Raw genomic sequence first — 13,664 nt, forward strand, 5'->3', positions numbered from 1 at the left:
GTGTGTGTGTGTGTTTGTGTGATAAGGATGCAAGCAGAGAGAAAGACAAGGGTGACAAAGAGACATTTTTTCTGTTCAAATATGGCTATTCACCAGTTAAAAACAAGCAAATACCGCAAAATAAACGGATGCTTCTAATGTTGCGAGCCGATTCTAACATCATATTTATTCTTAGTCACACTTGATAACAGCTTTTACTGAATTCCTAGCCCACAAATGCAGTGTTAAGCAGCTCTCTCCGGTTGTCTGCTGCAGAGGAAAGAAGCTCAGAGCACAACGAAGCAGAGCAGATAAGACGAAAGCAACACCAGCGATTCCCAAATCCCCAGTCTGCTCAGCTCATTACTACACACACACGCTGTTTCCACACTCTGCAGTGTCTCTCACACTTAAACACACATTTTGTGAAAACATTATAACACGCTGCTAGCGCTGAATTAGGAAATAAACAACCCATTCACTGTCAGCGCTTTAAACATAAAGCCTCTTTGTTTGCTGCAATGTTGTCGATAAAGCCTGAATTGGGGATAAGAAATGATATGAATCTGACTCTTTGCCCCCCAGTTATTTATTAAGCACTAATACCAGTGGTGTTGCATGTTTTATTCCATTTACTACGAATCACGCTCGACCTCACTTTAACCATTCTGCAAACAATGCTGCTGTGTTTTAGATATTTGGACATTTTTCTTAACTGTTCCATGCAGATTACATTTACAGATTACATTATCATTTTCAGGTATGCAGCGCAGACAATATTGTAACACTAATAAAAAAAAGAACGCAAACTTAATGTTCACAGATTACACAGCTCACGTTTCCAGTCTGCTACTTGATTTTCGTACCAGAAACAGGAGAAAAGTACATGAAAAACTACACATATGAAACGAGCCCACAAAACCAAGATTCTTTTGAGTTAGTTGATATAAAAGACATCATTAGACTACAAGAAGAAAACAACAAACACCCTTGGTGAGGTACCATTTGTTTACTACTTCGTTTTTGCCTTTCAAGATAAGTAAGATACTAAAGAGATGCCGTGAGATGCTAAAATGTAGCGCAACTATAGCGCAAGTAAGAGTAAGAGTCATAAAGACAACAAACAAACTGATTCAGTAATATTAGAAACAACGTAATATCAATTTAAAGTTAAAAACCCTGAAAGTATTGGACTGAGAAATGGCTGTCTTACTGCTTATGAATTAACTTCTCACTTGCAAGAGGAGGTTTGTGTTATTTCTTCTTTCAAACATGTTACACGGTATCACTTTAATATATTTTGATGATTTGGTACTGCAGTAGGATACTCAGCTTTAAATGCACAGTACAGGCCAAGACTGAAGTAGATCATCATGTCCAAAACATTTATCATCCATTGGAATGTCGTATTTAGACCCCCAGTGTTTCACCCCGTAAGGTGATTTTCACTCTCTCAGAAGAACATAAAACATCGAAAATCTGTGAAGAGGGACACTAAAGAGGGACCTCTCTAAAACCATCAAACTGTTGGGCTCATTAACACCAGAAAGACGGATGGTCCAAATGAATGGATGGTCCAAATGAAGGCCAACAAACTGTCCCATTAGATGTGTAAATATGATTTAAACTGTCATTTCAACATTGCCTTATTCAATATAGGGGTCAAGGAAAAAAATCATGAAGAGAAAATCTGGAACACTGAATCCTTTTAAATCTTGCTTGGACTGCTTTCTGGTCAAATGCAATTCACACACGCATGCACTCACAGTTACTGTATGTCCTCTCTGCAGCATCTCCCTGTGTACACATTACTGCAGGGAACCCTGGCAGGTCAGAAAGTGGAGCATCACAGTGAGGGAGGAATAAACAAGTGACTTCATCATGCACAGACACACAGGGAGGAGCAGATATGCTGACTGAAAAATATTAATCTAACCGCTTGTCTCCAGTGCCTCGGGTTGTCAGGGAGACAAGGTCACACCCCGACACACTGAGAGACACAGAATGATACAATGATGCATCCTCACAATGTCTCACAAGGGAAACCCATCATGTCGGTATTGATTATGTCCAGATTAGCTCAAGGCTCTCTTGTACCCAGGTATAGTATTTCTGGTGTAATTTTATATTAGAGCTTCTTTTTGTTTTGATTTTAATGCTGCACAATAATACAATTCTGAAAATGTTACTCTATAGGACAAGGTTAAACATTAAAGCTGCAGCAGATAACTTTTATGAAAAAAATAAACGTTCACTATATCCTGACAGTAGTACATTACAGATCATCTGCGAAAAAATCAGCTTCGTCTGCCTCCTCCTAATGCTCCTGATGGCATTTGCAGGAATCCACTGCGCCTCAACGAAAACAGCCAATCAGAGCCGAGAAAGATAGCTGATTCTCGTTCAGTCGCATTCCCTGTCAACAAAGACAGATGCTTTGGGACCTGCAGCTTTACATGTTTCCTTGGATAACAACAAACAAAACTGTATTGCTATTTTTATTTTTTTCGGTTTTTATGCCTTTAATTGATAGGACAGCTGGAGACACACAGCAAAGGGCCGCAGGTCGGATTCGAACCCTGGGCGGCTGCAGCAAGGACTCAGCCTTGGTACATGGGTCAAATTATGCTAACCTGTATCATTCTGACTCCCCCTTAATCTGTCAGTGAATTTTATAAACAACAACAAAAAAATCACTAGGATTGTGAGTATTATGCTTATTAAAGAAAAAGTAAAGTTAATTATCTTGCTCTGCAGAAAACAATGGGAAGCACTGACTGCATGGAAGACAGAAAATCAACCTAAAACTTATGACATGCAATTTGTAGCAAAAGCAGTAAAATATCATGGCCAGTATTGTCTATGACCTTCCCCAGTTTTACATCATTAACTCTACCAGCACTTCACGAAAACTTTTTTCAGTTTGTTTTATTACCACAACTGAATACGCACACCTTTTCATCACCTCTCCTGAGATGTATTTTCCTGTCAAAAATAGGTGTTAATCAATGCGCCGCCGGCTAAATGAGAATTCTACGCTGTCTGATATAAATGATCCCACCCAGCTGGGAATTAGCCGCCGTTTTCTGGCAAATAACCTGAAGCTAAACCGATGTGTTCCCAGCAGACACACGTTACACTCCTGCAGTATCACACATCATCTGAGCCTCTTTAAATGTTCCCACCATGTCCGCTGATGAATTCTCGGCTGTGCAGATGAACGCTGACGTGATGTAACACAACAGTGATTCAGCTCAATTTCGTTCCTGTGTATCAGTGCAGTTAAAGCCAGCGGAGTGAATGGTCAATTAGCATTGCATTAGCATAGCATTAGTAGAGCAACAAAGCACTGCGAGTCTGATAGTGGATGGATGTGACACTCTAAATCGGCAGAGAGGCGACACACGCAAGTGTATCTGTCTGTCTGTCTGCCTGTCCTGCTCTGACTTCCTCTTTTTCTCCTTCCACTCTAAATATCTATTTTTCCTCCTCTTTCTCCCCTCCAATAAGTACTCATGACAACAACAGGCTCCAATATCAGTCTCCTCCTCCTCTCCTGTTTACTTTGGCTCTTTATGTACAAACACGCACACAAACACAAACACACAATTGGTAATATGCAAACAAAGGATCAAGAAAGAGAGGGATGGAAAATAGAAGGAAGGAGGAGAGGAGAGGAGGGGAAGGAGGGGCAGGGGAAGGAGGATTTGCAGTTCTTTGTTACCAGAACCAGCGCTCACTTCCAGCCACTTCCATTAGAGAAAAGCTTGTGTGTAGGTCTGCCAATGTGTGTATGTGTGTGTGTGTGTCTCCAGACACTCTGCTTATTAAGGCAGTGTGTTAGTAGGTGACCTTGCGCAAATGAACACCCCTTCAAGTACAACCTGAATGCTTTGTATTGATCTGAATTATTGATGTGTGTATGGTGTGTATATTGTTTGTGTTTAGCTGTGCGCTTGGTGTGTATAGTATATATACAGGATATTTGTGTGTTTTTATGTGTGTGCCCGGCTCTGTTGGAAGCTGAACAGAGCTACGTCTGCAAGAACGAACTGAGAGGAAGACGTGTGTGTGTGTGTGTGTGTGTGTGTGTGTGTGGCAGACATCAACCCTCAACGCCAAATGCCTCTCTCACCTCATTCCTCCCCTCTCCCCAAACCCCCCAATCCCTCCTCAGGGTCCTACTGCCCCTGAGCGTTCATGAAAAAGGTAATCGTCTCATTTTATGTACACACCAGCTAATCTGTGTTTGGTTTACAGAATTCGGTAGATCATGGCTGCAATTAATGATTAATAATTTAATATACAAAATTTCGGATGATTGGATATTTTGCATCAACTTGATGAATAGATTAATTGTTTCAGCTGAACAGTGCAGCCGTTTTCTTCTGTTTGTTTTGCTTTTACCTCATAATGACCCTATGACAAGGACCAGATGTAGGAGACATTAGGATGCTTAGGCTAGACATCAGTGTAATGAAGCAATCTAAAGACACTGTGTATACATGAGGGGAGGTGAGGAGAGGGGGATGGGAAAAGGGAAAACAGGTGGGTGGACTAAGAGAGACAAAGGAGGAGCTTGGCGTCTGGAGAATTTAATATTTGATTGTCTGACCTGCGCCAGCACGCAAAGGATACAGCATCCATTTACATCCCCCCACCTCCCAACAAAACGCCTCGACAACCACAGACCAGATATGTTGCCGTGGCGACGGCAGCCTGTCGCCAAGGCACCCCATTGGCAGCGCATTAATGAAAAGACAGAAAGAGGAAGAGGAGGAAGCAAGGGAGGAGAAATAAAAATGGGTGGGAGCACAGAGGGAAGGATGAATGATAAGAGGGTCAGAGGTGGTGAGGAGGAGAGAAAGTTAGAAAGGGAGACTGAAGGAGGAGGAGGAGGAGAGGAAGGAAGGTGGATGGATTGAGTGAGAAACAAATCAAAAACAAAGAAAGTACAGGAAGCACAGACCCTTTAAGCGCTCTTGACATGAGGCAGCCTCACCTCTTCAAAACCAAACAATACAAATAATGACTAAGAATTACAGCTCATACAGACTGCCTCTCTCCTCTAGTCCTCCTCTTCCTTTGCTCTTGTTTTAAAATGCTCTTTGTTAATGAGACTGCATGAAATAATCTGCACGCTGCCTGTAAGCAGAATCAGGCAAACCCAATTTACACAAATATCATCAACAACAAACAGCAAAACGTCTCGTGTATATCTGAAAATGATGTTTGGTTGTAAAAACAGTAATAAGACGTAATGATGCTGGACTGTTACTGGCTGTAAGATAGGCAGAGATTATGGGCAAATCATGAAACTGCAACAAAACACTTATGCATCCTCATAAAGTGTACAGGTTTAATAACAATATGATGTTGTTTGACATCTCTCACTAAACTGTAGCTCTGCAACAGCAATAATGGCAAAAGAAAAATAACACAAAATGATGAGAATTTTATAGCAGGCAGTAAAATAGCTTCATATATTGCTTCTTTTTCTCGCATTCATTTTTATTTTCTTGCTTTCACTGTGCAGAAGAAAAAACAATCTCCCTCTTGCGTGTATTTGGAAATTCTGTTTCTAATGCAAAGCAATGTGAATCCATCATCGAGATGACGTATTGTTTAATATCTCTGCATATTTTGTAAACAAGAAAAAAGCTCTCCTCCCAACTGGTGCTCCTTGTTATTATTTTTGAAAATATGAGCAGAGCAAAAAGACTGCATCGATGATTCATGAGCCTGTGGAGTCTCATAATGTTTAACTTTCCCAGTAACACAATTATAGGGTGGACGTGTCTGATAACAAAAGCAAATTTCTTCTCTGGAAACAAAAATTACCTCGACTTTTAAAGCTATGTTTATAAAAAGGTGTCTTTAGCAATGTCATAAGGTACTAGGGCGTTGCAAGGTGGAAGCTTAGATTTACTGGTGGCAGCAAGTTAGTCATTGGTGGTCGCTAAGCTGCTAGGCTATTTCTGGGGAATTTTGTATGGTTGCTAGGGTGTTTATTACGGTGTTGGTTGGATAGTTGCTGGTCTTTGCTAGTTGCTTGGAGTTTGGGGTACTTCATGGTTGGTACGATAATGGGTCCATGAGTCTGATCATGTTAAAGAAATAATAGATGTTATTGTGTGTGTGACAAAATGGATCACAGAATGGTGATGGGAGGTTTATTATTTGTCAGCCCTCACCCTTTCCACCACCCACAAAACCTATTGACTGAATGGATTCTCAACAAGCCACAGTAAAACTGCCCTGACACTGAATCTAAACTTCCCCTCATAGTAAGTCCACAACATCACACCCAGTGATTTCACCATCGATCTCAACAAAAGGCTAATAGCACAGACGACCCTGCTGGTTTCCAGCAGCCAAGATCTGTTCCTGTTATCTGCTGCTCATAAAGGATTAAAGCTGCACTCAGTGAGTTTAGCTGCAACTCTGCCTCAAATCCAGTTCATTCTTTCCTTCATGCTCTTCATGCTTTAATAAAATGGACACCGTAGAGACTGAATATTATCTCTGATAACCATCACAGTGAATAGTGGACACAATATTCCCCCTCGTCAAGTAAAAACATACTGCCATTAGAGAATAATTTCAGATCTCTGGTCCCTCTGTTAAGGTCTATTAAATTGAATCTTTTTTTCCTTTTTTTTCTGCAATTATTTTTAGATAAGAGGCTTTCCAAAGATGCAGCCCTGTTTTTCTGGACAAAGGGGGAGTAAGTGTAATCAGTTCCTTTTGGGAGGTGCATTAAGAAGTGTGACAGCAGGCTAGTTTTTGTTCAAATGTTGGTTTTCTTTGGTGGCTGCGGTGGTACAGTTTTCTATATTCTTCTTTCAACATGTTTTCTTCTCTTGCCACTGGTCATTGCCTAAACTTATACCTCTTTAAAAACCTCCAACAATCCAAAATATGTATGTGCATTAGGGGTTAGGGTTTGTCACATTGCCGGGATAAACACGGGTTAAACCTCATCTTCCACTCCTTCCCTCCCTCTTTTCTCACTTGCAGGCACCTGAGCTGCCAGCAACTGTTACCACAGAGTCACAGAGAGAAACCATATGTGAACGAGAACACAGAGACACGCACACAACACAAGCTTCTCCACCAACACAGAGAGCATCCATCTGGTGTGTGTGACAGAGGGTGTCCCAGCAAACCACAACACAGCACCCCGTTATATCCTATAAATAGAGAGCATCATCTGCAGTAACACCTCCCCGCTCTCCCGTGGACTGTCTCACTGTACAGTTTAGATTTTAGACAAGGTGGCCTCTAATGAGGTGCAACCTGAAATCAACCTTCAGTTCATAATTGCCACAATTAGAGGGGGTCAGAAAGCAGGAAGGAAGTGAAATCAAAGCTTGAGAATTAATTGTCTGCTTTGTTTGTTTTTAAGGGTAAAAAGAAGAATAAACCTTCTTTACTGTAGCATCAATAGGATTATTATATTGAAACAAGCTTTGTTTTTGTAGTGCACTTATTGCCCTGCTTGTATTTGTAGATACAGGGTATATGGTATGACATGATACAGTATGATTTACAATTCAATAAAATATAAAATATTAGACCAATTATTCCAAGCAAACTGTGCTTGACATTACCATTTCTCTATTTATTAGTGTATTAGTTTCTCAAACTTGTGTTGACAGATTAAAAAAAAACTTTCTGAACAAACAAAACCTGCTAATTAAAAAGACATCAACCACAACTGAATTAACGTGGACATTGTATTATGCAAATGCAAACTTCTTGACCTCTCCACTCAGAAGCTATCACACACACACACAGACACACACACACACACAATTGCACACACGTTCCATGTAACTCCCATGTGTGCATGTGGCTTCTTGATAAAACGTGGTTCACATTCCTTAATTAAGTCCGGATGTCTTGTCCATATGGTTGGTTTCACCACCAGACACAACACACCACACACACACACACAACACAACACACACACACACACACACACACACACACCACACACAAGCAGTGATAGCTGGTTAGCAGAGTTGAAGTGGAGCGTGTATGACAGGTTGACTGGGTTGCTCTGATAATTGCAATGTGAGCTGCATCAGTTATGTGAAAGTGTGTGTGTGTGTGTATTAAATACTGAAAAGTATGTACATTATGTGTGTGCGAGCTTAGGATAGCATTCATTTAAAGTATGTTAAAAATATGAATAATTATAAAAAATAAATAAACAAATAACTATGTGGATCCTACAAACGTTATTCCCAGTGCCACAGTAGAAATCCAGAGGAAACCGCAGTGTGTTTCATAAAAGCAGAAGCCCTTTGTTCTTTGAATAGCAATAACAGCAGCCTGTTTGAACTCTCTGACAGCAGAACAAAGTCCGGCTCTGATGGACATGTCAGGGCTCTGGTGACCTTTAGGTGTGTCTGACAGTTCAAACACACGGTCAAAGATCAAACACACAGACATAAAGGTGATATGGATAACTGCCTGACATTAGAGAATCAGCTCAGCAATCTGTTTGAGACAGTATGATTACACTGCTGAGATTACTGACAACCTTTGGTGACTCCTACACCACAACTTGTGTTTTCAGGGGTAACTGATGTTCACTCATCTTTAAAGGAATAGCTTGACATTTTGGGTAATAGAGTGTTTTGAGAGGATGGATGCCACTCTCATTTAGAGTCAGCAGGCACAAAAGCTAAGCAAAAAGACTGGGGGGAACAGCTAGTCGGGCTTTATGTAAAAAACACAAAATAAGCAAGTAAAAGCACCTCTAAAGTAAGAAAGCAAGAGCACATTTCCATAATGTATTACAATATATACTCAATAAAATAAATTAAAAAATATCATAAAATAATGATCCCTGTGCACTTTCAGCCAAGTAAATACAATGCATTGCTTTATAGCAGAGAATGGGAAAAAGTTGCTGTTCTTCCATAGAAAACTCAGTTAAAGCCACAGGATTTAATGAGAAACAAAAAAATGTGTTCTTTCCTACTCTGTCTTTAGAAAAGTCCTTAAATGTTGACTTTTCCTGCTCAGGTTTTGCCGTATTTACAGTTATTCAACCTAATATTTCTGTCCTAAATCTTGAGTTTTATTCCTCTCATGGAAATACCACACAGCCCGAGCTGTTATCAACTTATTGATGTTATTAGAGTCAATTAATATCCTTTAAAGTAAGAAAAAAAAATCAACATTGTTAAGTATTGTTTGACTGTTTTCATGCAATTTGTGGGGGATCAAAGCAGCTTTAATAATCATGCAGTATCTCTGGTATAAATCTTTTCAAGGATGGTGGAGGCATTCAAAGTCTAACAGAAGAAAACAAGGTTTTTCCTCCTTAGTAAAGACAAAACAGGGGGAAGAACAGGCAACAACCTCTACTGTGGCGTTTATGGGAAATTAGGGTCTTCGTTTTGAGAAACATTGCTACATACTTAATACATACTATTAATTACAGCAGGGCAACATAATGCATTTATGGGTGTTTCACTAATATTGAACACTGCTGTTACATGACAAGGTTTATATTTAATAGGTTTTTTTACTGTGTTTTTACTGTGACGAATGTATGCACCTGATGTGAGACAACATTCATTATTATCACCCTTAATATTTGGTGTTGCTCCAGTGTAGCCATCATGAATGTACACATACTCATGCTGTCATACCAGCTGAGGCATATCCTCTCTAAAGTGTCAGGGATTTCCCATGTTTGTCGACAGGCATTAAACACACCGTTCGTCTCACAGCCGGCTCCCTCCATTTCAGTTCCATCAGAGTCCCGTAATCCTGGCAATCAGCCCCTCTGACAGGAAATCAAACAGGATATGACACGCTGATTGGGGCCCTAACCTCGCTCTCTGAGGAGAAAGACATTGTGACCTTGTCTAGTCCCCAATAATAAGTCTGCTTATGGGGGAAAAACTGCTCTTCTGGTAGGACTTAATGTAATGTGAATACACTGCATGTTTTGCATTAAATAAATTCATTTTAAAGTCAATGTGTTTTCTTCTTCTTCCCATAATATATTAGCTATATATTCAAAAGGTTATATTGTACCACTGCATACATTTATTGCTTTTGCTGCAATCCAAATCTTTCTTAATTACAGTGAACTGCTTTGTATTGTTACTTCATAGTCATATTACAATATTTTATCCAATGTATATTCCTGTTGCTATCAGTTTCCCAAAACCACCCATTTCTGTTGTTTTTGTCCTTTTACTTTCAACTTTCTTCTTTTCTTTCTCCTTTTCTTTCTCCTTTCTGACCCCTCCTTCCTACCATGTGCTCCTACTATATTATTGGCTGTTAAAGATTTGAATTTTTAAAGAAGGACCACCCCCTTTTCGTTCCACTGTTAACATATACAGTCTATGACACACACACACACACACACACACACCACACACACACACATCCACCAAACACACATGCACAGGATGCACACTAATCTTCTCATTCTGCTCACTGACTTCACTCATCTTCTCCCCTACTTCAGACACAGAATCCCAGACAGAAATTGTCTCAACTAACCCGCAGTGAATTAGTGATGATGTTTGACGTGGCGTTGGTAATTACATCACGAACAGGAGTGGAAACTGAGGAAAACAAATGTTCTCCACATGGCACAGTTTGACCTGATTTGACCCAGTTACAAGCTGCTGTGGCCTGATTATTGTGGCTAAAGTGACTCACACAGATGCTAATGCAGCCACAGAAGCACACACAAATGAACACAGACATGAATGTGTCCATATATTAGGTCAGGGATGAGCTTAATGTGCTTTTAACAGGCCAGTTTATCGACCTGCTGCCTGGCTGAAGTTATTGCGAGGGAGCGGGATATGCTGAGAACCGACCCCCATCACAGATAAACAACTCTAATCAACAAGAAGATCATGTGGTGCTGTTGTATTTTTATTGTGTGGCTGGTACTGTTTGCAAAGCAGATTTTTCCCTTGGGACAATAAAGTTTAGAGCCGCATGAACGACAAGCAGAGGAGGAGGACGAGACATGAAAGGAGAGGAAATGAAAGATGAGGAGGAAGGAGAGAAAGGAAAAGAAAAGGACAGAGTGGGAGACAAACAGTGGAGAGTAGATCAAATAATGGCCAACTCCAAAAGCAAAAGCAAAACAAGGTGAAACAAAAGGTGTCAGCTTTTGATGATTGCATCAGGTGGGAATTATATCTTCTGCTTGTTTATAGAACAAACAAGTTTAAACCTCAATGTCTATAAATTTGCAATATCCATTTTAAAGCATGTGAAGCTAATGATTTCTCTGTAAAAAAGTAAATATCTACATTTAAATATTTGTGATTAAATAGCAACAATTCCAGTAAAAAGTTGAAAAAAAAAAATTAAAGTACATTAATATCTACATTAATAGATTTAAATAGAAATAGATTCCATCCAGCAGAAACAGCTTTATCATTCATTTGGAGAGTTTGTGTCTACCTTAAATAAATAAATAAATAAATTTAAATATTTCAATGTACCACCACATTCACCAGCTAGTTGCTAATTTATTTTGTGATATTGTATTGATTCTGAAAAACACGATTTTTGTGTTTAAACCCTAAAACACTAAATATCAGTGTTGTAAACTTTTCTTAACTTTGCTTTATGCATGTGAAGATGTGTTCTGTATTCTAGTATATATCGCAATATATTGAATCGTAACCCTTATATCGTGATACATATCATGTTGGCCAGATTCTTGCCAGTACACAGCCCTATTAATCAAAGCTTTTCCACTAAAAATAGCAGGTTGATTATAGCGTTAAGTGTGAACTGCAACAGGAAAGATGCAGCCTTAAAACCAAACAACAACCAAACCAATCACAGGCGGGATTGAGTGGGACACATAATATTCCTGTAAAGCTGTACAATAACAAGCAAAAAAGAAACTGACGCAGCTGCACATGTTGTAAATGTTGCAAATATTAACTGTTCCTAGCCTATGCTACATGGCAGCTTCCGTGTTGACTGAAAATAATGTCATTTTCAGTCAACACAGAAGCTGCCAATGGATATTTATTAGGCCAAACAGCATAAACACAATGTCAGACTGAATAATGAAATTAAACTAAATGTCAAGTCAAACTCACTTCAAATCAGTGAGAAGAGCACAGCCAAAACAAAAACACATGTGCTTCCCATGTGAAATAGCACTGGTTCTAACTTTGGCATATAACTGCAAAATCCCAATTTTTACAGCAAGGAGCTGGTAAAGAAAGCACGTTTTCATTGCCTTTAAATAAAGTAAAAAACACACATTCAGTCTCACACCAGTGAGAGTCTTAACAGCAGAACTAGTTATTTTTAAAGGGCAGTGTGTCTCTCTCTGTCTCTGTTGCAATAAATTACTCTGGTGAGGCCTCTAGCAGAGATTCAGGCCCTTGGAAGTAACACACGCACACAGACACACACACACACTAGATAACTTCGCTCTGCTCCACTGCTCAGATCAAATAAGCGCTGGGACAACTAGGAGGTAGCCATTAATTTTTGACCTCAGTTTGACAGAAAAACATGAGCTCGCTTTACTGAACCCTCTGAGAACTGGGGAGGGAATCACCAGAGTGCTCCAAGTACCCAAAGATAACTCAGGGAGGGAAATTACCACCAAATGCTTGCAAATCTTCACTCCAGCTGGCTTGTCCACACTTAACAGCTAATTTGACAGATAGCCAACTATCATTCAGCATCCTATTCTGTTCAATAAACCTCAAATGGCTTGTACAAATTTGTATTTTAAAGGTGAATTTGGGGATTCACTAGCTGTCAATGAACAGCGATATATATTTATATATTAAATTTGTTCTGTAAATAGTTCTCTTACTCTTGTGATCAAAAGCATTGCTCTGAAGCTCAATTCTGTAAATAGTTTTTGAACAAATATAGCAACTTCTAAACAACCCACGTCAACGTCAGGCTTAAATGAACACCCACACGCTACGGATATGAACAGATATATTTAAGTTGGTTGAACAGACAGAGATACAGGTAATGGTGTACTCGCTCATCCCCAACCATAACATCATTTTTGAACCCAGCGCAGAGCATTCCTCAGTGTGACAGCAGGAGATAGCTGTCAGAATTAAGTAACATTTAAGGGACCTCATTACCCAAAAGTTCAGTTTTTGCAGTTGTTTCAGCAGAATGAAATTTCTTGCAACCCAACTTGCTAGCTACAATTGTATTTCACTCTTAAAGCCACCCATGAAATTCATCCAATGTTTTAGTGATATATTTGGTTTTAGAGGCTTGATGACATATTGACTACTCACACACACAGCAAACCGGAAACATGTCAGTCAGAACAGCCCACAGCTTTTTCCTCTATACTGTGCTGTTTACTCCCAGCGGGCATTTTATTCTCAGGGTTTCACCCCTTCGTTCGATAAAGAGATAGAGGCGGAAAAAGTTCTCCAAGCACACAAGCTTTACTGTTTGCACACTGTCAGTTACCTTGCTAACTGTGAGTTAGCAAGCTGTTTAGCTTGGCCTGTTACAGGACAAAAGGTTCACACAATTTATTCAAAAGATGTATTTGCTTGTCTCGTAACTGCAAACAATTTGTGGAGCATTTTATACTCATCAACAACAGAGGAGGGTTGCTGCTAGTATTTGTGTTATTGTGTTATCTGTTTTTTTTACTGTTTTTTTTTCTTGTA

At 39.6% G+C, this 13,664-nt stretch overlaps 1 protein-coding gene across 1 annotated transcript in view; it reads right to left on the reverse strand.

Annotated features, from left to right (window-relative positions):
• LOC118324240 (protein SOGA1-like) overlaps positions 1 to 13,664 on the reverse strand; it is a 102,420-nt gene that overhangs the window by 44,715 nt on the left and 44,041 nt on the right.

The sequence above is a fragment of the Morone saxatilis genome, unplaced genomic scaffold, assembly GCF_004916995.1.
Source record: "Morone saxatilis isolate NCDOM2014 unplaced genomic scaffold, NCSU_SB_2.0 Contig15, whole genome shotgun sequence".
In the NCBI taxonomy this organism is placed as follows: Eukaryota; Metazoa; Chordata; class Actinopteri; family Moronidae; genus Morone; species Morone saxatilis.